The sequence below is a fragment of the Furipterus horrens genome, unplaced genomic scaffold (genome assembly GCF_987537825.1).
Source record: "Furipterus horrens unplaced genomic scaffold, mFurHor1.1.pri manual_scaffold_12, whole genome shotgun sequence".
Classification (NCBI taxonomy): Eukaryota; Metazoa; Chordata; class Mammalia; order Chiroptera; family Furipteridae; genus Furipterus; species Furipterus horrens.
The window spans coordinates 37,013,552-37,040,532 of NW_028327182.1; the positions used below are offsets into that span (position 1 = coordinate 37,013,552).

The window sequence follows — 26,981 nt, forward strand, 5'->3', positions numbered from 1 at the left end:
AGCCGCCCTCCGCCGCCGCCGCAGCCGCCGAGCTCGCAGTCCCAGCTCTCTCCCCAACGCCTCTTGCTGACTGACTCTATTCAGCTCACGCCGCGGCTTAAACATTGATACTGATTCCCTGCCAGCCAATCCGCGCGAGGAGCAAAGCCTAGCCTCCTCGGTCCGCGCCCAATGGGAGGCAGAGTGAAGACTGGTGGGGGCGGAGCCAGGAACCCCAGTGCTTCAGAGTCATTGATTAGATCAGTTAGATGGGAGACAGGCGGGACTAGCGGAGTCCTTGCGCTCCGCTGTGGTTGCGGTGCCCGGGGCCTCGCCTTTGGGTCTTCCAAGTATTAGACTACTGGGGGAAGGTCCTTCTCCGTCATCCTCTGGAAAAGAAAGACTTAAAGGGAAAAAAGTTTGACAGCGTTTTAATTTTTATTTTATTTATTTATTTTTTGTCTGATGAACACAGGAACCGGAGTCGCAGCTTGCTTGCAGAATAAGGTAGCTGCTATCTTCCTGGTGGGTTTTTGTACACACACACACACACACACACACACACACACCGGCACCATATACACATCTATACATACCAAGGTAAGCGCGGATCTCTGCTGCGCGTGGACCAGTCTGAATGATGTGCAGAAGGATGTGTGTGTGTGTGTGTGTGTGTGTGTGTGTGTGTGTGTGTGCATGAGTGTGGGTGTTTGGGAGAGGGTGATGTGTATTTCAGTGAGTGTGTGAATGCGAGGAGACTCGTGCGCCCGCTTCTGCCAGCGCTGGTGCAAACACACCGCGAGCAACAGCAATCAATATGAAACTTTCTTTATCTTCGGAGAAAAAAAAAATCAGCAGTCTCCAGGCACCCATGCAAGGAAAGTCACTTGATTATGAACGTGTTTCAAAAGAAAAGTGGAAGCTCAGTGAAAGAGAGGCCGTGTCTCCCCAGAGGAAAAGAAGTTCCTGTCCTTTAAGAAGAAATGCTCCCTGTCAATTTAAGCTTTGTAGCTTGTTAAAACTCAAATCTGGCTATTAGTATTTAGGGTTCTACTCTTTTCAGTCACTCACTTCTCAGCCCAGAACAAGGTAAAGCGGACACCACGCATCCACCAACACGCAGTAGGTTTGGTATTTTGTTCGCCTCAAGCTTGTTATTCAAGTTCCACAGGGCAATTTGAATTTTATCTCCTTAAGACCAAGTAAGTGTTGATAACCACATTTGCCAAAGTTTTTATGCATAGAAGCTGAACTATGAACATGAAGGCAGATCAGTAAGATTCATGTTTTGTAAATACCATCACCACCACTACCACACACACCCACACACACACACACACACACACACACACACACACACCAGGTTGGAGGAGGGAGGGGGAAATTTTAGGAGTGAGGATGTGTGTGTGTGTGTGTGTGTGTGTGTGTGTGTGTGTGTGGAGAGAGAGAGAGGCTTGATTGATTGACTTCTCCAGCTTCAGAGATTCTTTTTTTGCAAACTATTATAACAAACTTGCACAAGCCAGAACTGTTTTGCTCGTGATTCAGACATTCTTAGAAAGAGTTAAGAATGAAAAACAAATTGAGGAATTGAAATAGAAAAGGTGAGTGTTTTGATTGCTAGACTATTGATCGCAATTCATAAATACTAAAGTTAAGCTGCCATTTATAAATTGTGAATGACTAACATAAAAATCTGTAACATGAATCATTCAGGATTCAAAGAAAATCAAATCCAGACCAATTACAAGAAAGTTCTGATAATTATTGTTGGGATAATTGCTTAAACATTCAGGTTTTTAAAAGTTATTTATTTTCTGGGAATTCAATGATATAATCTATAGTCTGAATTTGCAGTCATATCTGGATGCAAAATTCACCACTCCCTAAAGAGAATACCTTTAACAGTTGAAACATTTGAAGAACTCTTAACAACCAGATCTTCAAATCTTAAAATGGCTTCACATTTTCTCTAATAAGTATTTTAGCATGTATATACCTTTGCTAAACAAGGGAATTTAGAGCTTTGTCTAAATCTGGATTGTTTTGTGCTTAGTGAGTGCTTAACCATGCTGCCTTGTGAAACCTGATCTTTACATCTCTTTGGGGTTGGTATCTTTTTCCCAACAGTTATACTCTGAAAGGTAAGGCTGTGAGGCATTAGAAACTGCAGCTAACTTAAACAAAGATTAATGATTACACATTCATTTATTGAACATTTCTTTTTTTATATGACAAATCTATGGCTTTTTTTGCTTTGCATACTAATTCAAGGAAAGTCACAAATTATGCTTACTTGAGGTTTATGTTAAGACAAAAACAAGAGAATAAAAAAAGTCCAAGGAAAAGGTAGTATGGTTTATTAATTAGCCCGAATTAGATGTGCTCTTCTGCAAATAAGGGGAAAAACAAGATGTCTAGGACCAGTGATAAAAAATATATCCTCCCAGACATCCATTTACCTACACCCCTCCAAAGTAATTATGTCACACTTCCCTCTAGTGTATAGAAAGAGAACTACCATGCTTATGGTGCATACCACAGGCTTCTGCCAAAGGGAGCAAAATAGAACTATATCAAATAACTTATTTATATTTTATATAACTTGTAGAATTGACTTATATTGCTAAAGACTGACATGTACCCAAAATAATTAATTTTTACCATTATGTCTCATCCTTATTTTATTTTTAAAGAAAAAGTAATCAACTAGTACTTCTAATAGTTTGTCTTCCTTTTACCCACACATAATTTTTTAAACTATAATCATTCATAATTTTTAATCATTTTGTAAGTTCTTTTTTCACCTGATATATTTTTTCTGTTTGCAATATAGTTATTGAGGTACTTTTTAAGTTATGCTTAAAATATTGAGCTCATTTTTTCACAACAGAAATTATATAAATATGATCAAATAGTTCAAAATTTCTATGATTTTTGTCCTGTAGTAGGTAGGCTATGAACATGTGAGATCTAGTTAAGAAATGTAGAGGAATGTAGTGTTATTCATAACTAACAATACCTACAATCTCATATTTCTTAATAAGAAACTGGTTTATAATCATGACTTATAATTATAAGTGATAGTTTTAACCTTAAACCAAAATTATTTTATTTCTTTTTCATTTACACATGTATTGAGTAAAAAAAGACCTTGTGTGATTTAATAAATATATATATGTATGCATAGTCACTGAGAAACTTTACTTGGAAAAACATATAAACAACATTTTTGATTAATAAGATTATACTCTGTAAGTTCTAAAATAAATTGATGTATTGGAATAGTTTCAAACAGCAGTATTAACATTTATCTTTATAGACTGATAAAAATTGATTAATACTGCTACATTAAATCAGTAATTGAATTAATGTTATTAAGGAATAATCTTAAAGATGCTTTTTAAATGAAATTTTGTGTTATTGAAGTTATTTAATTTAGTCCCTGTCAGATTATTTAAACTTCATATTTACTAGTCATAGACATAGTCGAGAGGGTTTATGTGCAGAACTACAATGGCAGTGGTTATAATATTCTCCTAAAACTTGTCCTGCTTGCCATTTTCTTGAGTTCAATAAAATACAGTTCTGAAGAGATTTTTGATGCTATTGTTAATGCAACCACTGTTTATATGAATGGAATACTCTTTACTATTTTCTTCTCTACCATTTTTTATCATTTTTCACTTCCAGGTTTCATATTTTTGTGTTTACATAGAATTTTTAAAGATAAATTTAATATCTAAACTGTTTTAGATATAATAAGTATTCATATAATATTTAAATCCTCAGGTGAATGATAGTATTTCATTCAGAGCTAGTTCTCCAGGTTCCACCGTCTTTTGGAGATATTTGTGGCTCAACCTCTAACACACAGCTACTGGTCACTGTTTGCTGACATTAAACAATTTTTTTTCTTCTAACAAATGATAAATTCACTCTATTAATAAGACAATTACTAAAACATATCTTTCCCCTTTATAATAAATATGAATTCTACTAAAGCAATACAAATAAACTATTATTTTAAGCTTCAGGGAAATATTCATAATTTTAAAGCTTTTGAGGACTCAATCTCTCCTATGTAACAACAAAATTAAAAAAGTGCAAAATGTCTACAAAATAAACCTATTTTAGTGTTAATATGCAACTATTTTAGTTGCATATTATTTCTAATTTTTATTAAAATTACCAAATCTTGCTCTTAGAAAAATATTTGTCAAGGAATAATACATTTTAATTTTCTTCTATATTTATGTATATGTTATGTTACAATACGATAATATATACATATATATGTGCCCTCCTCTCATCCATAAGGTGTGTGTTCTCAATGAAGAGTCAAAAATAAAATTATAGGATTAACCCAACAAAGAGAAGCAAGTTCTTTTAATCTGATATTCACACAATATTGAACTGAATTTCTAACTGGTATGTATGTATTTTACATATATTTCTAAGTACACATGTCAGAAGGAAATATTCATACAATGAATATTCAATGGTCAACTTGAGGACACTGACACATATGTCAAGATATTTTAAAGCATTGAGATACATTTAAACGTTAAGAACTGTATACTTAAGTTTTACTATTGAAGCTTATTTGATGTGACTTAAATAAATTGTGTGTGTTTATACTTGTGTGTAGAGTACTTGAGAGAACTATATGCCAGAAATTGTCAGAGCAAAAAATGAATGTTATGTTATATCTAATGATAAATATATTAAAGAGGAATTGGATTATTGTGCAAAGTGCAATTATGAGAAAACTTATTTTGAGCTTCACAACTTCCAAATGATGTATTTATACCTTCTTCTGGCTTAGCCAGAAAGAAAAGGTTTAAACTAACTTTGAAACAACTCTCTTGCCCCATAAGAAGTTACATACTAGCCCCCCCTTGTGGTCACGTTGATAATAAACAGAGACATTCGGACATCTGTTTTGGAAATGTCTTTCCTACGAAAATTATTTGTTTAATTTTGTATACTACATTTTAAAACAAATGAAAAGTTTGTGCATGAAATAGTTAATTCGTAGATGTGACTGCTGGAGCACAGATGTGGCTCAAGCTAGAAACAAAAATAATAACTATTTCATGCATGGTGCAGCAAACCCATTATTTCTTACAGTAAGCATGTTAGGACAATTCTATAGCTGAGAGACCAGCCCTTGGAGAAAACTCGGGATATTTGATTCAGTAGGTGGCACTCTTTCCTCAGAGTCAGTTTTGCTATGTTGACCTGAAATTATATTTCCAAAAGCTATGGCACTGGAGGTCTTGTCTTTCAGGTGAGGCAAAACCCTAAAGCTTATAATTACTTACGACTATAACAGGTCACATTTCTTTCCATTATCGTGAGGCATTTAAACATCCTGTTACCACAGAGATATCAATGAAAAGAATATAGAGAAGTACACTGAGCTATTCATAAAGCAAATATGTGCTCTATGAATCCACTGCATTTCAATTATCATCATGATCATTAACCCCCCCCCCCCAAGCATCAGTGACGGGGACAATGTCTTACTTAGATAATTATGTTCTACTTAAGTGAATCCTTCTTTCAGTGAGTGAGGCATACCATTTCCTCTTATCTTTTAAAAATTAGGAGCAGTTTCTATTGAAAACCAAGGACTGTTAAACAACTATTGTCTGCCACCCTAGAAATTGCAACTTTTTTAAGTTTTTCCCTTTTATGCATACCTAAACAGGCACACATATAATACAATTATTTCTGTTCTTACTCAAGTGAGGTATTTTTAAATCATATAAAATCTTAAATAAAAGAAATCACTGGAATGAATAATTTTTAAAATTACCATGGCCAGAATGATCTGTGGATCTACAAAAACCTAATTTCTAACCTCAGATTCTTAGAGAGTGTCCACAGTTTTCTGAAAAGATGAGAGCAGAATATACAGAAAAAAGGGCGACAGTCATTTATAAATCACTAAGTCTAAAATAGAAATATAATGATTTATAACATTTTAATTAAACATTGAAGAACTTTGAAGAAATGCATCTCTAGTAGTAAGTGAATGAGATATCTTTATTTCTCACCAAAAATAGTTATTGTCGTATGTTTGATATGTGATAGCCATAAATGTAATATTAAACAAAAATAATTTAGAAGCTTGAGTACTTATCGAAATATTGACCAACTCATTATAGAAAATCACAAATTAAATTCTAAAATGTACTATCATAATTAAGTGAGTTGTGATGATCTATTTTTCACTTCTAAATGATTTGCTTGAGAAATGGGAGTCAGAGAAAAGCATAAAAAAGTATTTAACATTTATTCCATTGTTAGTCCATTTATACAAATATAAATTAACAATATTTTGCAGGTATATCAAAAATAACTGAAGTAATTAAACTATTGTGACAAGGATCCTTTTAAGAGTCTGCTGAATATTCACTACAGAACCCCTTTCCAATAACTTTGATGGTAATCTACAAATTCAATTTATAAAAACATTTTCATGAACAGTTCTGGGAATTGTACACACTGGATTTGCATACTTATTGTTTACAAACAGTGAAGGGACTCTGTTTTAGAAAATTATATAAAATCAACTTTGTTCTTATAATATTAAATTTTAAGTAAAGTGAGATGAATTGGTGTAATGCACTGCACTAGGGAAGATGTATTTTAACAATTGAATACATTTTTTTAAAGAAAAAACTTTCTATACCTTGATCTAGAAGCTTGATTTGCAGTGGGGAGCTTAATTGGTTATAATTATTATATCTCACAACAAGCAGGGAGGTACAAGATTGCTAAGGGAACAGCCTTTTCACTTTACTATTCAGGTTTAGCAGCAATAAGTCCATTGAGATATAGAGATCTTTCTGTTCTGACTGGTGAAGGGTGGACATATAATTCTGTCTAGTTAGAGGTAAAGGGCACCGCTGATGTGCACAGGCAAGAGTAGATGGAGAGGGGCATACAAATGGTAAGAATTTAAATGTTTATTTTATGGCCCAACCATTTCAATAAGTATAAATTAGATAATATTCTAAAAGTGGTTATTACACTTTTGAGTCATGGACACTTCCAATAATTTGCTGAATATTTTGAAACTTATTTCCAATACATTTGCTTATAAAAATATACATTTAAAATATTACTTCATTTTAAGGGAACACTTAAGAAAAAATTACACATGGTATTCCTTCTGCTCCATGGACTCTAGATTAGAAGAACTTTGAGCATCTTTGGACAGAATAGTGAATCACTACAAATAGTTTAGGTTAAGAATGAAGCATTTAAGAAAAGGAAGCCAACATACTTGGTTTTAAATGCATGCATATGTTTTTAAAACGTGCTTATGATTAACCTAAGTCTAAAATCTTATCCTAGTTTCAAAGTGAATCGGTGATATGTGTAGGTATCACTTATTCCTCCCTTGCCTCAAACCCTGTTACATTATCATTAACAGTATCATTAGAAAAATAAGTTTACATAATATGCAAAGGGCAATATAGACATATTTGATTAACTAAAAGTGTTTTATAGATACAGCTGAGATGGAATTAGACTTTAGGAAATTTCTCAAGTCTTAACTCCCCTGAGCCACTTCGCTAGGAATAAGAGTAAGAAACAGAAAATACATCTGTCCAGAAGGTATTCAGACATGTAATATGAAAAACTGAGACATTTATTGAAGAAGATACAAGATACAAGATACAAGATACATTAAACAAAAGACAATAACTCCTCAGTCCCCTTCAAGGTGGGCAACTTGGAACCTCACACAGTTCTCCCAGTCGCCAACAGCTGCCTTGTGATATTTTCCTGAATCTCATCAATGTCTAGAATCTCTTCCCTTTCAAAGGTGATTTTAGTTTTGGGAAAAGCCAAAAGTTGCAAGATGCTAAATCTAGGCTATGGAGGGTGTGGGGGGGAGCTTAGTCACCTGGGTGATTTGATATTTTGCCAAAAATCTCTGCACTAGACATGATGCATGATGTGATACATGAGTGGGCATGCTGTCATGATGAAAATGCCAATCACCAGTTGCCCATAGCTGTGGCCTTCTGAATCATCTAAATAGTTTCCACACAGGAATGTTCAAGCTTAATGCAAAATTTTATGCAGATTCATTGCTCTTCTCACTCAGTCATTTTGAATGTGGCAGCCACGCAGAACACAAGCTCACTCAATGGCATCTACCACTACCAGTGACTAGTACAGTGAAGTCATCACTGTTCACACATGCATATTCCAGTCCACTCTCCTTGGCTGACAGGCTACCTTGATGTCACACATACCATTCTCATTATATTAACAATGGCTGGACTTTTTTCTGGACATGCCTCATGTACCCTAGCCAGAAGAAATTACAGGAGTGGAATTGTAGGGAGAGGGTGCTTGCATATTTTGTTTTAGCAATAATTCTGGGAATTGCACCAAATGACAAAGCCTTTACTTTATTTTGAATCTGATCAAAATCTCCACAATGTCTCAGGGAAACTGTCCTTATCTTTAATGCCCACCTTCTGTGAAGATGAACAGGGTCAATTGTATCACTCTGAAAAATAGATACTGCAAATGAGAGTTTCAGGACCACACTGAGATATCCAAACACATATATGCTTATGAAGTGGAATCAATGCAGTAACAGAAGAAAGTCTTTCCAAATTTAAGTTCATATGCTCAGATATATTTTTGGAGATCATGAATCTTAGAAACTTGAGGAGGTCATAAACAGGAAATAATATAACAAGGAACAAGATACTTATTAAGAAGGGAGAACACAAAAATAAATAACAAACAGAAATTATAAAAGTTGGAAAAATAGAATGGGGAAAATAAGGAAAATCTCTAATTATAATGATATAGAAAAAAAAGGTTTTGAGGTTTAAAAGGCCCAGGTTTGTTAATGAAAATAGCTCATTGACTACCAAGCAAATGCAAAAATCAACACGGAAATAGTTTCTTGATTTTTAAATTTCAAGGATAATTTAAAAATTATTGTTAAGTGTTAATCCACAATTATGCTCCCCATTGCTGTTTTGGGTGGGTTGCACCCTATGGGCAGAGAGAAATATAAGCAGCAGTTTGCTATATTGGTCCAAGCCCCAAACCCACTGGTTAACAGCAGAGTGGGCTGCTATCATTTCTAGGACAAGTGACGTTTTCAGGAAGCAAGCTGATAGGAAAAGGAGCAAGACAGCATGGGAACTTAATTGCCTGAAGTGTAGACAAATCATTGTAGCTAAACCATGCAAGAAGCTGCTGTTTTACAGTATCTCAGATGGTTTTTAGCTTTTGGGCTCAATTTAAGTTTTTTATAAATAATATATATTTTTCCCTTCATGACTTTTTTTATTTCTTTATTTTTTAAACAGGTTTTAATTTTTTTATTAATTCTCAGGGGAGGATTTTTTTTTTTTTTTTAATTTGAGAGAGAGAGATCTATGTAAGAGTAAAACATCGATCGGTTACTTCCTGCACATGCTCTGACGGCAGATGGAATATCCAACCTTTTAATACACTGGATGATGCTCCAATCATGTGAGTCAACTGGCCAGGGCATGACTTCATTTATTTAACTAAAGCATTCTACACCCTTCCCTGGAACCAAGAGTGGTGCTTCAGTCTTTAAAAAAGCCTTGACTCCATGTACTCAAAGTCAGAGCTCTGCATTCTTTGTTTTTCTACTCTTGCATCAGAATAAATGGGTGATTTCCACAGGCCTGCCTGCCTTTTTCTCTCTGTTTTACTCTTCTTTCTATAAGATTAGCTAAATGCTGTAATAATTTCCTGATTTTACTGAATCGAATTTATTTTTATTTCTAGTAACTCATTTTGGTGCATTTTCTTTCTTTTATCAAGTAGATTCTTATTCTAAATTTCTCATCCAAACAACATTATGTATTTAATACAGAGCTTGTAGCTCCTACAAATAGAGACAATTAGAATAACCTCTCAAGAGAATAAAAAACAATTCTACAAGTGATATTGAAAAACAACATACAAAAGTAGAAATATAATTCATTATTTCATTCATTCAGCAAATGAGATGTACACCTTAGGTTTTAGAATTATAATAGTGAACAGACAGACCAAAATTCTTTTGTCCATGATCCAGGTTTCTTGGCCACAGGTCTGTGAGATTATAGAAATGAGGTCCCCACTTTCTTGCTGGTTGTCAATCAGGAGATTTTCTCAGCATCTTAAAGTTGCTCACATTCCTTGTCAAGTTGTCCTCTTCATCTTCAAACTAGCCAAGCTGGCTTCCTCTCAAACTTTGAATCTCTATGGCTTCTGCTTGCATCTCTTTTGCCTCCAGCTAGAGAAATTCTCTTGTTTTCAAAAGGGTTCACATTATTAGGCTGGGTCCAGTCTAACAACTCAGACAATCTCCTTAAATTAAATTGTGTAATCTTATTGACAGAGAAGGAAAACTCTGACTCCAAAATCCTCCGCTGCCTTGCGGCATACCTCTTCAGGGGAAAGGCTAAGGGAGTAAACCCCGACAGAAAATCCGGAGCCGGAGTCCCTAAGGCGGTTTGACGTTGTAGTCAACACCGGCAACTCCTGCGACGCACCTGAAGCCAAGCTGTATTGACTCCGTCTTTCCCTTGGATCCTTCAGCTGCGAAGAGAGGGGGGGTCTGCTGCATGGGCAACAGCAGACCCTCCATATCACCCTGCCCAGGCTCTGTAGCTTCAGCTTCACTGGAGAGGACTCCAGCGTCATCGCAAGATGTCGATTCAACACGGGAGGAGACAGATACCGTGTCACTCCCAAGTTGGACTGCACAGCCATTCTCGGCGGTGCAGATAGACTCTTGAGAAGCTACACCATCGTCTCTCGAGACGGACGGCTGCCGACGACGACGAATCTTATTGACACCTGAGAAGTGATTTTTTCAATGAACTGCAACATATTTGCAGATTCTAGGGAGTAGGATATGGACTTTCTTGCAGAGACCATTATACCTACCACAAAGAAATTGGAAAAACACATTGTAAATCAACTAAGCTATACATTAGCATGCTATTCAAATGTTAATGTAAGAAAAATTAGTAAAATAAAACAATGTTTAAAAATTTACATTAAACAGAATTTAATAAAAGCAGATGATACAATATCAGAATTTTTTAAAAACTTGTGTATATACATGTATACACAAAATTTAAATGGGGAGATAAGCATCAAGCTTTTATAAAAATACTCTATAAGCATTTATGACTCAGTGATAAGTGGTTGATGACTTTTCAATATCTTCAATTTTAAAAAGTTTCTATTATGGACACATAATAATTTATGTTAAAGAAAATATGTAAATAACCTAATAACACCATTTTTCCCTGCCTTAATTTCAATCATTTCACTATTTCTCATATAAGCAATATTAATTTCTGTGTTTACTTTTGTGTTACTTCCCACTAGACAAGTCTTTTTTTTAATAGAGATCCCTCAGTTTTCCACAACTCTATAGAGTTCCACAAGAAACAATTGATTGCTTATAACTACTTTCTTTTTTTTTCCATTGCTACATTCATTGTAAATAATTTATCCCCCAAGAAGAATAGCAGCATCCTTAGTGTAGGTCCATAACTAACATTCTTTTTTTATCTTTAGCATTGTTGAGAAACCAGTCAATGCTAAATAGAAGAATTGATATATAGGTAAATGAGATAAGAATCCATTGACTTGGTATGCCATATGTGACATTTCAAAGGGAAAGATTTATTCATACTTCCTACTTCTACTTATGTGACTTAATTCTTTAAATAAGGCATGCTAAATTGCTGTTCAATATTGCTGAATACATAAAGTCCAATATCTGATAGATTTCTTTAATGAATTAATTAGATTAGTGTCATTTAATAAAATACTGTTTTTCTTGTAAAAGTGTAGATTAATTCATTGAAACTCACACTTGTCTACATTTCTGTTCAATTGAATATATTTATTATTCATCCTAATGAATTTAAAATATCTGTGAACTCAACAAACCTAATTGGTTTATACAGATTTAGCAAGCATTTTCAACAAAAACATGAATATAATCATTGTAGATAATAAAATACATGTGGTCATTGGCAGTCTTAATTGTACCTAGCAGTTTTTTACAGTCTTGGTGTGGAGCAGGGATGGGCTGTTCTGGATGGGATGTATCATTAATGATGTTAAAAATGTTATTGGAAGATCTCAAAAATGCTAATAAAGCATTTAATGTTGCTTTCTCCCAAATATGTAGGAACCAGATGATATATGAGATGGAATTTGTTAACTAAAAAACAGCTGTCACTATTATTATAGTATTAGTCCATTTGTAGTTAAATTATGACAAAAATGAATATAATGAGCATTTAAGAATTATAATTTTTAATGCAGTAATTGTGTTTATTTATAACTACTATCTCTTGACCATCTTACATGCCACTTCTCAAATATTCCAAATATTTAGAAATGTGTTATTTTGATATTTTATTTTATTAAGCTCTATTTTAAATATTTGACATTAACTTGTTTTTGATTTATATGTTTATCTGAAATTAGCTAACTAGGTCATGTTTTTTGCTTTTGTTTACTTTTTCATTTATTTGCTCCTGAATGTGTGGAAGCATAAACACAACTGTAAGAAGCACAGATAAGCTCTCAAAATGTTCTTTGGCATTTTACACAAACATCTGTCAAGTAAAAGGTTAGAATTTTCACTTCTAGAAGTAAAACATAGACCAATTAGCAGCCATATTCTGCTACCTATTGCATAATTTTTTGGGGGGTGGGACTGACATGCCAGTTGAATATATAGAGGGCATTTATACATGGGAATTTCTCTGATGAATGTCTACAAGTTGATTCAAAAAATAAATTCTGCAAAATATTTAGATAGTTATTTGATACACATACATTTAACTTCGGCATGTATTTGAATATATACTAAATATATTGCCAAAAATTATCTATTACATTAGCTAATAATAATTGTACATACTCCAAAACACTAGTGGATAGATACCACCTTTCTGAATTTGTAAAAAAAAAAAAGTTATTAAAATATCCTACATTGAATAAAATTTTAATTAAAAATCCTACATTGAATAATAATACTTTTATATGTCACTAAAATTCTTATAGATATATAATGTTGAAAAACTGCTAAATAATTAAATCTATAAAATTTTATTAATAAAAGAGATTTTAATTATTTAAGTATTGAAATATAGTTTGAATAATATGAGAGGGACATCCCAAAAAAGTGGAATTATCTTCTGGAGAACAGACCCTTTATTGTACAGGCTTTCCCTGTGAGGTGAGTTTTCTAGAAACCCATCTGTATCATGTACCAGCTGGCGTTGTTGTGAGAGGTTGTGTTTGGCTTCAGTGAATTTTTTTTGAAAACTCTTTCAAAGCATTTGCCCATTTCATGATGGTCGATTTATGAGTGCACCTGCCCACACCATCCTGAGTGTTCAGCACTGTTTGACCAAAAGCAGCATGACACCTGTATCCCACCCTTCTTATTCACCTGATCTTGCCCTGAGTGACTTTTTTTGTTTCCCCAAATAAAAAAAAAGCCCACAAAGGGAAATTTTTTTGCTGATGTGAAAGAGGTAAAAAAAAAAAAATGTCAGAAGCACTTAAAAGTTATCAAAATTGACAAGTTTAAAAACTATTTTGAGCAGTGGAAAAAAATCTCAATAGTATATTACATCAAATGGAAAGCACTTTGAAGGTGACTGAAGTATAAACCACTAAGTGTTAGCACACACTTTTATAAATACATTTAGGAATTTTAGGGTTCTCCACTTGAATTCTAAATTTGTGTGTTTGATATAAAATAATATTTACTACAAAATAGTATTAATATAATTTTTTCAAAATGTGGTTTAGTTATATTATTTTAAAAAGCAGCAACACCTTACCATATTGGTAGGGTATATCATATAGGTAAAGTATGAATGAATATGATTAGAGTACTAATCACACTTTTTATATAATTTATTTTTCTCCAAGTATTGATAAATCAAGCACATCTTTCCATAACAGAATATTATGCTTCTGAATAAATATGTAGAATTTCATGGTGTAAACACATAATTATGTATATAACTAATTCATTCTTAACGGGTACATAGATTGGTTCTGATGTTTTATTTCCAAAGTGTTGAAATTGACACAGTTATTAACATACTTTTATATATATGTAAAATATTTTTCACATAAAATTGAATGATGAGAAATTAATCTATGTCAAAGGAAATGCATATTTTAATAACAATTAGCTATATTCTAAAAAGTTAGAGAAACTGTGTATTATTTATATATGACAATGGCATAAAAGACAAAAAAGTCTTGTAAATATTTCAGATTAAAGCAGACTAAAGTGACATAACAATTAATTATAATACCCAATCCTAGACAGAATTCTGTACTGAATTTTAAAAATGCTATAAAGCACATCATTGGATAAAGTGATATAATTGTAATACACATAGGTGATTAAACAAAAAGCTATCAATGTTATATTTTTGATGCCAGTATCTGTACTGAAGTTATGTAAGGCAATGCTTTTTTAAATTTTTTATTTAAAGATGAGAGAGACATCAATTTGTTGTTCCACTTATTTATGCATTTATTGGTTGATTCTTGTATGTGCCCTGATTGGGGATCAAACCTACAACCTTGGCTTATCGGGACGACTCTATCCAACTGAGCTAACCAGCTATTGAGAAATATATATTAAAATAGTAAGGAGTAAAAGACCATGGTATATCAAATTACTCTCAAATTACTCAGAAAAAAAATACTGTGTGTATGAATGGATTTATACATATATACATAAGTGTTTCAATAGAGCATATGCATATACACAAGTACTGTATAGAGAAAAGAGAGAAATGAGAAAGAGAAAGCAAATGTGGCACCACTTCCAAAAGGCTAAACTTGTAAAATATTTATTGGTGTTCTTTGTAGACTCTTGTTGTAACTTCTCTGTACATTTCAAATTACTTCTAAGTAAAAGTTATAAAAATTAATAGACAGTTTCAAATTGTTCTCACAAAAGCAGGACTAATTGTTCCTGTTTTTCTTTTCTCCTCCTTCCCTTTTCTTTAAACAGTATTTATCATTTTCTTCCCTTTATCTTCTGCTGTCCTTCTTCCTTCCTTCTTTCTATTGTCACAAATTCAGTAGGCAAACTCAAATGAGGTAAGCAGTACTGGGCTAGCAGACTTAAATTGGTGTTGGGACCACCTTGTGAAGATACAATAGCCTGGTGGCAGTGAGAAGATTAGCTACACTCAGGAAGATTGAGATGAAAGGAGTTTTATTTCACACTGCACCAAGGGAAGGAATGGGACCACAAGCCAAGGAATTAGAGTGGCTTCTATCTCAAAATGGTAAGGAACCACTCTCTCTTTGAGCCTCTAGGAAGAACTGTAGTCAGGTTGGCACTTTGACTCAAACCCTTAAGACCCATTTGGCTCTGACTTCCACTAAAACACTAAGTTTGTGTTGCTTTCAGCCACTTAGCTTGTGATAATTTGTTACAGTAGCAATAAGAAACTAATACAAGGGCATTCTAAAAAAATTACTGGCATATTCAAACATGTTACATTTGGAGAAGTCAAGGAGAAAATGAAGGGCTGTTCCCAATTAATAACAATGACTAAGAATTGGGTGCAATGGTGATTCTGGATTGAATCTTTTACGACAAAGGACTTTACTGAAACCTGGGCTTGCCAAATGAAGGATACATGGTAATTTTCACACTATTCTTGCAATTATATTTTGAAACTATCAAAAAATAGATTGTTTAAATAAAGAAGGACCGAATTAGAACCTCCCCACAGTGTATTCCCTGTCTACTTCTGATCATCCAATTAGTGTATATTATAAATTATTTTTCTTCATTGCCAGTTAACAAATTAAAACATAATTTGATTATTAGCAACTTGCATTTTTGTATATAAAGGGGTGCACTTTTAAAATTCAATTTTATGCTTGATTTTTTGTTTATTAATAAGGTAGTCTACATAAGACTGAATACCTTGAAAGTAGGAAAACACAGCCTAAATTAAATGTTCTGCTTATATAGCAGTAAATTTATTAAACTAAGTAATAACTGTATTACTTTTAAAGACATAAAATAAATGCAGAAAATTTTATAGGGTTCAAAAACAGGTTGTTTAACTTAACTTACATATTTAAGTGCACTTATTTACTATTTATTGCCAGAATGAAGCATTTCTTCTCCAATAGAAAATGTGGGGTTCAGTTAAAATTTTCTGAATCTAGTGGTCTAAATTTTTTATATACTTAATTAGAACTTGTATTCTATCCTTAAATTTATAAAACACTTTGTTCTTATTTTATTTTAATTATGCAATAAATAACCTTCTGAAATTCCATTCTCTTATTTCAAAGAGGAAACTAAGTATCACAGAGATCAAATAACTTTTCTAGGGTTACAAAACTATTAAGTGACAGTGTTAGGACTATATTCAGGAAGTATAACCAAAGGATTCATGATCTTTTGAATCTATTTTATTTTTCTTTAGTATGTAGTAATAATGTAAAGCTGGAGTACTTGACAAGGCAGCTAAACTTTGTATTTCAGAGTGAACTTACAATACAAAGTCAGATTTCCTCAATTCATATCCTGATTCCACCATTTACTTGCATGTTACTGTAGACTATATTCTTATTGTCTGTGTGTTCTTTATGTACTTAATCTACCTAAAAGATACAAAAGCCATGACCCCAGTAATAAGTGCCAAATAAATATTTTATTAGTACTATTATCATGATTTTAAATAAAAGTAAATGGCATTGATCTAATAAAATAAATGAAATCAACATAATTGGAAAACAAACCTTATGATTCTATTTTAGTGTTAAATTAGCTATTGAATGTCAGTCATCTCTTCCAAGACTAGTAATAATTAGTTCCGTCTTTTTCATCATCTTCTTCATCTTCATCATTATCTATTATCAGCTTGTAAAGAAAAAGTATATGACATTATGACATGGCCTAAAGCAATGTGTGAAATTAATAGGAAGGAAAATTTATATACAAATTTAAATCTCTTCTGTGCTTTTTGTTTTCAAGGCACAAAAACAAAAGTAAACAGTCTTAACTTTTTTCATAGTTTATGCTAAGTCCATCACTTGAATGATGCTTTTACAATTGAGCAAAAAAATATGTTTGTTTCTTATACTACCTTGGTTTGCATTTCAGCTCATGTAAATGTTGGATGTTTGAGTAACTTGGAAAAGTTACTTAAACATTTCTATACACCCATATCCTCAAGTATATATTGGACATAATAGAAAGGTCTACTTCTGAGGGGTGTTATGAAGATTAAAAGAATCTATAACAAGTCATTATAATACGTGTTTAGTGCTGGTGCCATATTTTCAAAATCCTGGTATTCTAAGATGTGTTAATAATAAAGACTGACTCATTGGAATCCAAAGTCAACATATGAAAAATTGACAAACTATTGTTCATATTATGCCCTACATCTTTACAAAATGTTCATTTTAAGTAAAAGGTGAAACATCACCTGATCGAGATGGCCTTACCATTCCCCTCAGCTTGACTAATGTTCAGATAGGCTTCTTTCTGACTTTAGGCCCCTGATCTCCATTTTCTTAGAGAATTTACTTCAGAAAACTTACAGTTGGAAATTCTTCTTCTGCCCCTTTAAGATGTAATCCTCTACAACCAAGGAATATCTTCCTCAAGGATTTGGAAACTATCTCTTTGAAATGTAATCATCTAGTAAGATAAGACCCATATCACCCAGTTTCTGTGGGAATTTAGAGCCTAACCTCCATATAGTAACCACACTGACCAAAACTCCCACTGATGTCTTCTAATTCTGTACTAGCTCACCCAAGCTTTTAAAAACTCTCCTGCCTTTTGTTTCAGTGGAGTTAAATTTAATCTTTTTCCCATATTGCAATAGTCTTTAATAAAGTCTTCATTGGTTGTTTAACTGATCTGGTTGAATTTTTTCTTTTATACATCTTGTCACAGGAATTGTCTCCGGAATTAGATAATTTATCACATTATTGCGTGTAAAAGAATTATAGTGGTCTGTTAAATTTTCAAAGAGAATCATCAAAATTCAATAAGAATGTGTATTTATATTTTCATTTAGGTACAAAGTTATCAATTTTGACATTATGTGTTAAATACTTGACAGGATTAATTTTGGATTCACTTTATGATATATCTTTTAACTTGCTTTATTGTTTCAATTATCCATATGAAGTTAATTCCATTATTTGCTAAAGTGTCAAATCCACAAATTTTAGCAAACTGCTCTACTCATAAAAGTCGTACATATAAGTGACCCAATGGTATAGTTTAAGATGTGCTATGATAATTAATCAAGGACTTAATTCTACTTTAAGATGAAGACTCAAGAAAGCATTTTTATTTATTTACTTATCAGCTTGATCTTAGGGTTAAAAATGATTTATGAGACACCAAATGGCCATAAACACAACACCTTGCTATTAAAGTTTTAGTTAGATTTCATATGGTTTTAATATAATAAAAATATTTATATATCCTTCTACATTTATACACAGTCATGTGACAAATATAAAATGAAATTTTTAATTTAAACTATAGATGGTGAATGATTTTGTTGGTAGGGTAAACAAAATGGTATACATTAAATTCCATTCATGGGGCTATAGTAGGCGCAGATTGAATGCCTTTGTGCTCATTCCCCATAGCTTTTCTTAATTTATTCATTCATTTAGAACAATAGAAATAATTATAATGACACAAGTAAGGTTTGAATGGTACATAAAATTGGCAGAAAGTAGGTTGATTATGGCTAAACACAATGGCAGTGTGAGTTTAACAATAACAATAAAACACTCACTGTATTAAAATTAATTTGTAAACCTATATTAAATATTGAATGAGCACTGTGTTATTAGATTGAGTATGACTTAGTTTCCTGTCATTAAATGGATTTTTTTTTTAAATGGCAGTAAGAACCTCCCAGAAAAGGGCAATAAGCTTTTTCCTTTGTGTCCATTTATTATCATATCTATTTTAATGACTTAATTAAAATATTACTTTATGTCCAAACTTAAGGAAACTCGTCGGCAGCCGTCTGTCTCGAGAGACGATGGTGTAGCTTCTTAAGAGTCTATCTGCACCGTCGAGAATGGCTGTGCAGTCCGACTTGGGAGTGACACGGTATCTGTCTCCTCCCGTGTTGAATCGACATCTTGCGATGAAGCTACAGAGCCTGGGCAGGGTGATATGGAGGGTCTGCTGTTGCCCATGCAGCAGACCCCCCCTCTCTTCGCAGCTGAAGGATCCAAGGGAAAGACGGAGTCAATACAGCTTGGCTTCAGGTGCGCCGCAGGAGTTGCCAGTGTTGACTACAACGTCAAACCGCCTTAGGGACTCCGGCTCCGGATTTTCTGTCGGGGTTTACTCCCTTAGCCTTTCCCCTGAAGAGGTATGCCGCAAGGCAGCGGAGGTTTTTTGGAGTCAGAGTTTTCCTTCTCTGATTAAGGAAACTATTATTAAATATAATACTATAATCACAAAATAAAATAAGTGCAATGGAAAACATATGCAGAAGAAAACTGAATTAATAATCAGTAATTTCAATATGTAGTAACAGAAAATAAGCCTTAGATCTTAAGAAGTATAAAAAAAGGAAAAATTTTTAAAAATCACTTAGATTTTGAAATATTTGTAAATGTTAGCAAAAATATGCCATAATGAGTTGACTCAAAATAGCATTTTTCTCACAGCTTTTCTATTGATTTTGTAAGAATAAGTTTACTGACTTTAATTCCAACTTCAAAAATATAGTTGTTTCAAAATATTCTTATTTACAGATGTTTAATAAATGTATAGGTAAATTTACTTGACTCTTTCTTTATTTTAGCCAGTACATTGTTTAAAGAAAAACAAGGCTTCCAATTATAGTAGCAAAAAGAGAAAAAAATATCAATATAAAACTATGATTTAAGAATTGTTTCTAACTTTTAAGCAAACCATAATCAGTTTATATAATTTGAATATGTCATTTTAAAGAGACAATATATTATGTACCCAATTACATTACTTTTTCAGACAACAGTTTGTAATCAGGAGAAAGTGTGATGAGGTTTAATCAAAGGTTATAACCTTTTAACTAGGGACTTTTGTGACTAGTCATTTGGCATTAATTACTGTTTTGGTTGGATCCCTTTTGATTTATAAAGGGCTCTGAGCACAGCAAATATTATATTGCATCACAAAAATTGTTGATAATCAAAGCAAAACTTCTCTTCACCAGCCCATCACACACCTTAAAGTGGAATATCATTCTAAATGTTAAATGGCTGCCTTAGATAGACTATAAGCTTTGAAAGGAAAAATAACAGATGGCATATCAAGCCAGTTGCTTTGGACGGGCAGTTTGAACATTGTTAATTGTAATGGTTTAAATGCCGTTCTAAAATGTTCAGCCACACTTTTAGGTGCTAACTAATGGTAAGAGATGTATGTGCAGTTCAAAAGCTCAGCACCCCTATGAGAATCATAAGCCTAACTCACACCACTACTATATGAATAGAAGTTATCAATCACACTTAAAGGTAAAACAGAAACTGACCTAAAAGTTCAAATAATATTTTATTTGTGAACCCATGGAGAATGAAAGGTAAGTTGAAACTATTTTTGTAAGATTACAACACTAAATCCATATAAAATACCCATAATAAGAACTACCATTTGTCTCTCTGTGATTCAGAGTATACATTGAAAGTTTGATCAAAATAAAAGAATTTAGGACTTCCGGCCAAGATGGAGGCTTAGACGGACACGCTAGGTCTCCCTCTACAACTAGAGAGGAATACAACTACTTCAAAACAAAGGATAACTAGAAATTCCAGAAAATAAAACTACACGGAAGTCCAACATATGAAGTTATAAACCAGTGGTGCCATTTGGGCAGGTAAGAGTTAAAGAGGGCAGTGCTGTTTGCGGTCGCACCTGGACAACGGCGGGCGGCGAGGAATCCCGGATCCGTCAAGCCCCTGGCGGTGCGCGACCCCGGCGAGGAATCCCGGCTGCGGCCAAGACCCTGCCGGTGCGCGACTCCGGCGCTGGGGAGAGTGGCCGCCGCATCGCCTTGAACAGTGAGGCCCAGGGGGGCGGGAGGACGGATCCCGGTCTCCTAGCTGAATAACTGTGTGAATCCATCTTGGACCCCCGCCCCCAAAGAAAGCACCACAGGGCTGCGAAATAGGTCGCGGTCGCGGACAGGCAGGCGCCGGCCGGTCGCTGATTTGTGACGCGTACACAGGCACTGCCCCCCCCTACAGCCGGCCCAAGAAAACAAAACGCATCTGTCAAAATGAGGCAGACAACTATAGAAATCCTGGTGACACAACTCACCAGACAGCAGATAGAGAACCTGACAGATGAACAGATAAGAAACCTGTCAGAGGCTCAGTTCTGGGCCATTGTTAACAGATGGCTTACAGAATTCACAAAAGAGCAGGAAAAAGATATGAAAGAAGCGAAAAACTTTCATAACGAAAGGAACAAAACCGCATACGAGACAGAAGGAAAGGAAATAAAATCCAGAGTTCATTTCAACAAACTGGAATATGGAGAAGGAACAAGCAGTCAACCAATGCAGCGAGAGGAAATGGGAAGCAACAATGAAAGGATCAGAAACCTCTGGGACAGCTATAAAAGGCCCAACATAAGAATCATTGGTTTGCCAGAGAATGAGGAAGATGAACTAGAACTTGAAAAATTGAGTGAAAATATAATAAAGGAGAACTTCCCAGACTTGGGGAAGGGAATAGACTTGCAGGTCCAGGAAGCAAGGAGAGTTCCCAAGAGACTGGACCCAGGGAGAACCACTCCAAGACACATTATAATCAAAATGTCAAAAGTTAAAGATAAAGAGAGAATCTTAAAAGCAGCAAGAGAGAAGAAAAGAATTATGTACAAAGGGGTCCCAATTAGACTATCAGCTGACTTCTCAAGGGAAACCCTACAGGCAAGAAGGGACTGGCAAGAAATATTCAAAGTAATGAAAATCCAAAACCTACAACCACGAATACTCTACCCAGCGAAATTGTCATTCAGAATAGAAGGACAGAGAAAGTGTTTCCAGGACAAAATAAAACTGAAAGAGTTCATCAGATCCAAACCACTGTTATATGAGATGTTAAAGGGACTGGTTTAAAAAAAAACAGAAGCTAGGGAGATGAAACAAAGGCAAACTAAATAGGCAACGAGAGTGGAAAAGGAACTGTGGGTACGGGAAGCATATTGGGGGGAGGTCAACAGGGAGGGGGAATGGGGAAAGGGAGGGAGATGATATAGGAATTGGGGATCAAGGTAAGAGGGAATGGAATAGACGGAGAGAGGTTGGGAGGAACTGTATGCACAACTAATGGACATAATCTAAAAGGGGGGGACAACTGGAGGGAGGGGGGCCACCGGGTGGAGGGGAGCAGAGGGAAGGGAAATTGGCACAAATGTAATATTTTAATCAATAAAACACATTAAATCTGAAAAAAAAATAAAAGAATTTAAAGATCAATAAGCTAGTTTGTTTCAAAAGAATCTGAGAAAAAAGTAAGAACTTATACATGTAATGTTAATTAAAAAAATAATAATGTGCTGTGTTTATGCAAGACTATAGTGATTTCACTTGTACATAGACACTAAATTGTTTTTCCAATTGGGAAAAAAGTATCACACTTTCTCTGTACTAGCTGCTTTGTAATGGAGGGTATTCAATTTTAGTACAATTTGCCTTAGGTTAGGGTTATGAACTGTGGACAGAGTAAAACTAATTGGCCTGAAAATGAATGTCAGCCATGCCCTCACTTCATTAGCACCATGTGCTAACCAGCTAAGTTAAATAAACATGGTAGGACTAAAGCAGAACTTTTAAAATGGTTGTGTGAACAAAGGATATATAGTACTGAGAATGAAATATGTGATTAATTTTCCTTTATTAGGTCATGCATTAAAGTCAGCTAAAATGTGTTTGATATAATTGAGCTTAACTATCTTAAAGATAATCTCACAACAGTAAAAATATTTAAATAATATCAATAATCTTAGTCACTTCAATATTCATTAAAATAAAAATTATAAATATACATTTAGAAGAGAAGATAATATATACTGATTTATTTAGACTTTTTATTAGCTAATATTTCAAGTTTATATTTTAGGCTATTTTTGTGTCCATTGGAGACAATATGAAAATATGCAAAAATGAAAATTAATTGCTCATTATGATGAATAGCTTGAGGACTTTGAAAAGACATTAGTGACCTCGTTCCTCTCTTATCCAGCACTGGGATAGAATAAACTGGCTCAAAAGCAAAGGATAGCTACAGTGCCAATTTTTCTAAGATAACTAGGAAAATGAGCTATGTTATGGTAATATGCCCAAAATATCACTAAAAGCTATATAATATCTTGGGTTTCCTAGCAAGCTGTAGAATTAAGGAAATACAAAAACCAACAGGCTAGATAGCACTTTACAATTAATAATAATAATAATTTATTTATTGCTGCCTATTTACCAATTTAGATGCACCATATCATTTCATCCTCTCAACAATATTTTGATGTATGATTATCCCCATTTTACAAATGAGAAATTCAGAGAGATTAAAAGTTTACAAGATGAACAAGTTAATTAGTAAAATCTCAGTTAATATTTAAACCATGCTTATGTTTAGAAAACAATTCTAATATTTAAAAGTAAGATTAGAAAAATATTAGCTTTAAATTCCATTTGATATTTTAATAAGTGGATTCTATTTCTTTTAAATATTGAAATATCATAGAACATATAGAAAAGTAGATTAAAAAATGTGGAGCAAGACAAGGAAATGTGAGATTAAAACAAGCATTGGAAATTCATTGAAGTTTCACAAGTACAGACCAAGGAATCTACTCATGAGTATTTATCTGTGTAATTTAATCATAGTCTTTCCAGCCCAACCTTTGCTTGAATACTTTCTGGCCAACCTTCACCCTGGAGTTTGTGGTCTGGTATCAGAATCAAGAATTTACTCCTTCGAATATCTCTCACACTCATATAAACAAACATACTTCTGAAAAAAATCAATTCTCCAAGTCTTCTTTCACCCATAGTGGAAGAATCCCAAAGCTCAATTTGGTTAAATATAGACCTCATATAAAGGGAATTCTATATTCTTGATTCCTTCTGTCCATCCTGAGTTTTAAATTCCTCCTCTAGGTATTTCAAGTTTCCTTGGTAACCACTTATACAAGTTTTCTTTTGTTTAAACAAAACCAAAGCTGTTAACTTAATGCCCGGTAAGGTCTTGCCCTCATCAGTAAATATTTTCAGGAAATTTGTGCTCTTCTGTTGTGCTAGAAACAGTTTGCAGGCCTTTTGGCCTCTAGATTAAGAAACAAGGAGACAAGAGAAACAAATTCTCAGCAAAATGCCTTTGCAATATAGCAATTCTCTGACTTTGTTGTCTATAGTCTCTAGTTTGATATTTAGTCTTGGGGTGAGGATCATTCTCATTTCTGTTCTAAGTAAAGGAAATATTGTCAGAGCTTCACCATGACAGGAACATTCTTTGACATGGTATCAATCAGATCAAGGTTGGTGCCTAAGAAAAATTCTTCATCTTGATATCACACTTTATTATGACTCTCTTTTTTTTCTAATCAAACCAGGAGTACTGAATGACTTTGGACTTTATCTTATGTTACCACTCAATGAATAAGGAAAAACTTAAAGTTAAAAATAATGAAATTGTTTTTTAAATCTAATTTCATATTTCTGAGAAGATCTTGATGTTATGTTATGATTAAATTAACTTTATTCCTTGCATCAATAAAACACAGTCTCAAACCTAATCTAAGCATGAGATTTAGCATATCAACCAAGAAGGAGTTAAAATTACAATCCACAGGTTGCATTGCATATAAAAGAAAAAAGGTGCTAACATTTTTAATTTAATGTTTTTTTTAAACTCAGAAATATATTTCATGAAGGACAGATAAATATAATATCAATAAGTATCATAAGAAACTTGTTCACAATGGAAATAATTAAATTATTTTCACCTTAGAAACATTTTTGGTGAAACCATAAAATTAAAACTATATTTGGTATTCTTTGTATTACTTACTTTCCCACAGAAAAGCTATCAGTTAAAATGATGAATTTTAACCTTTTCCATTTCTCCCTGAGAACATTTAATTCATATTCTTCAGGCTTTTTGAAACTGGTTTCCCATACTGATGAGGAAATTATTATTTTTATACTATTTACTAATGCCCAGTTACTGAACTTTCCTCAAGGATATTTTATATGTTTTTAATGTGTGAATCTCTGAGAATCATTTTGTGAAAAAGGGTATATAAACATATTAACATATGCAGCTAATTTTATGATTTAATGAATTCAAATTGTCATAATATCTTAAATACAATGCATGTGATACATAGAAAATTAAAAGGTCATTGCATGTAAGAAAATTAGGTTCATGAACAGAAATCTAACTGCTCATAAACATACTGTTTAAATATTATCCCCCCCCATTGGCCATTTATATACATATATATATATCTTTTTTATTTTTTGGTTTTTCAATTACAGTTGTCCCATTTTTCCCCCATTGCTCTCTCCCACCCAGCCTACTCCCTCTCCCACAACCATATCCCTCCCTGTTGTCCATGTCCACGAGCCATTCATACATGCTCCTTGACTAAACCCTTCCCTTTCTTATCCCCCTTCTCTCCCTGCCCCTTCCCCTCCCCATTGACTACCATTCTGCTCCTTGTCCTATTTAGTTCTCTTGTTTGTGTTGTTCTTCAGTTTCCTGTATTAGGTGATATCATATGGTATTTCTCTTTCCCTATTTTTTACTCTGAGTCTCAAATTTTTTCTTTTCAAATTAACTATTCTTAAAACTACTCAAAAAAGTCAGCAACGTGAATTTTTTAGTGTTCTGTGACTTCAAGAAAAGATAGGATTATGTTATACATTAAAATGTGCTATTTACAGAAATAGTTAAATCATAATACTGAACATTAATTATCTAGAAATGTGCACAATAAGCTATAATTTAGAGAAAACTTCTTAACTCTCTACAATGACAGACAGCAAAACACACTGCACAGAAGATGTTAACTCATTTAAAGGAAAGAACCACTACTTAAATACCTCCTCTGAATAGTTGCCCATAGCCAGAGGAAAAGGGGTTGGTGGGTACCTGGATGTTGACAAAAGGTGGGGGGATGGGAATGAAAGAGACTTTGCTTGAGGCGATGGGTACATAATGCAGTGTGTAGATGTTTTATTGCATTGTACACTTGAAGCCTGTATGGTTTTGTGAACAAGTGTCACCTCAGTTGATATTGAGTTGACACTAATTCAGTTTAAAAAAAAAAAAAAAAAAGGTATATGTAGAACCATGGTAGCTGGGGTTGGTTTACATGACTTTGTCTAGTCTCTTCCAGCCTAAGGCATTTATAACTGAGGACTAAGAAGAGAAATATTATCTTTAAAATCTTTGCCCTTGGATATTTCTGTTTTATCATTTATTTCCAATATGTATTTTCATGTTACAGACCCATGCTACATATTAATGTTTTCCTCAAAATCACAGGCTATAATTGGTGTTTGTTACTCTCTTTATAATTACAATTTGGTGATATAAATTTAATATTGGAAGTGAATTTAGAAACTTTAGATATTTCAACTATTATCTATTGTGATGATGCTCTTTCCAAGTTTTGCTTGCTGATTTATCCTCTTGGCATAGTGATATGCACTCTAGAGCATGTGCTCTAGAGATACTGTCCTGGTCAAAATCTGCATCTACCACTTACTAGCTATGTGATGTTGGGGAAGTTATTTAACCTCTCTATGGCTTGAATTCCTCATCTGTAAAATGTAGATATTAATATTAACAAGGAAGCCAAATCTTACACAATGCATGTGTCACATGCATTGAAGTAATTT

The 26,981-nt window shown here is 33.6% G+C and overlaps 1 pseudogene; it reads right to left on the minus strand.

The window, feature by feature from the left end:
- Positions 1-240: 240 nt before the first annotated feature.
- Positions 241-26,981, minus strand: part of LOC149996028 (protein wntless homolog) — a 71,918-nt pseudogene continuing 45,177 nt past the window's right edge.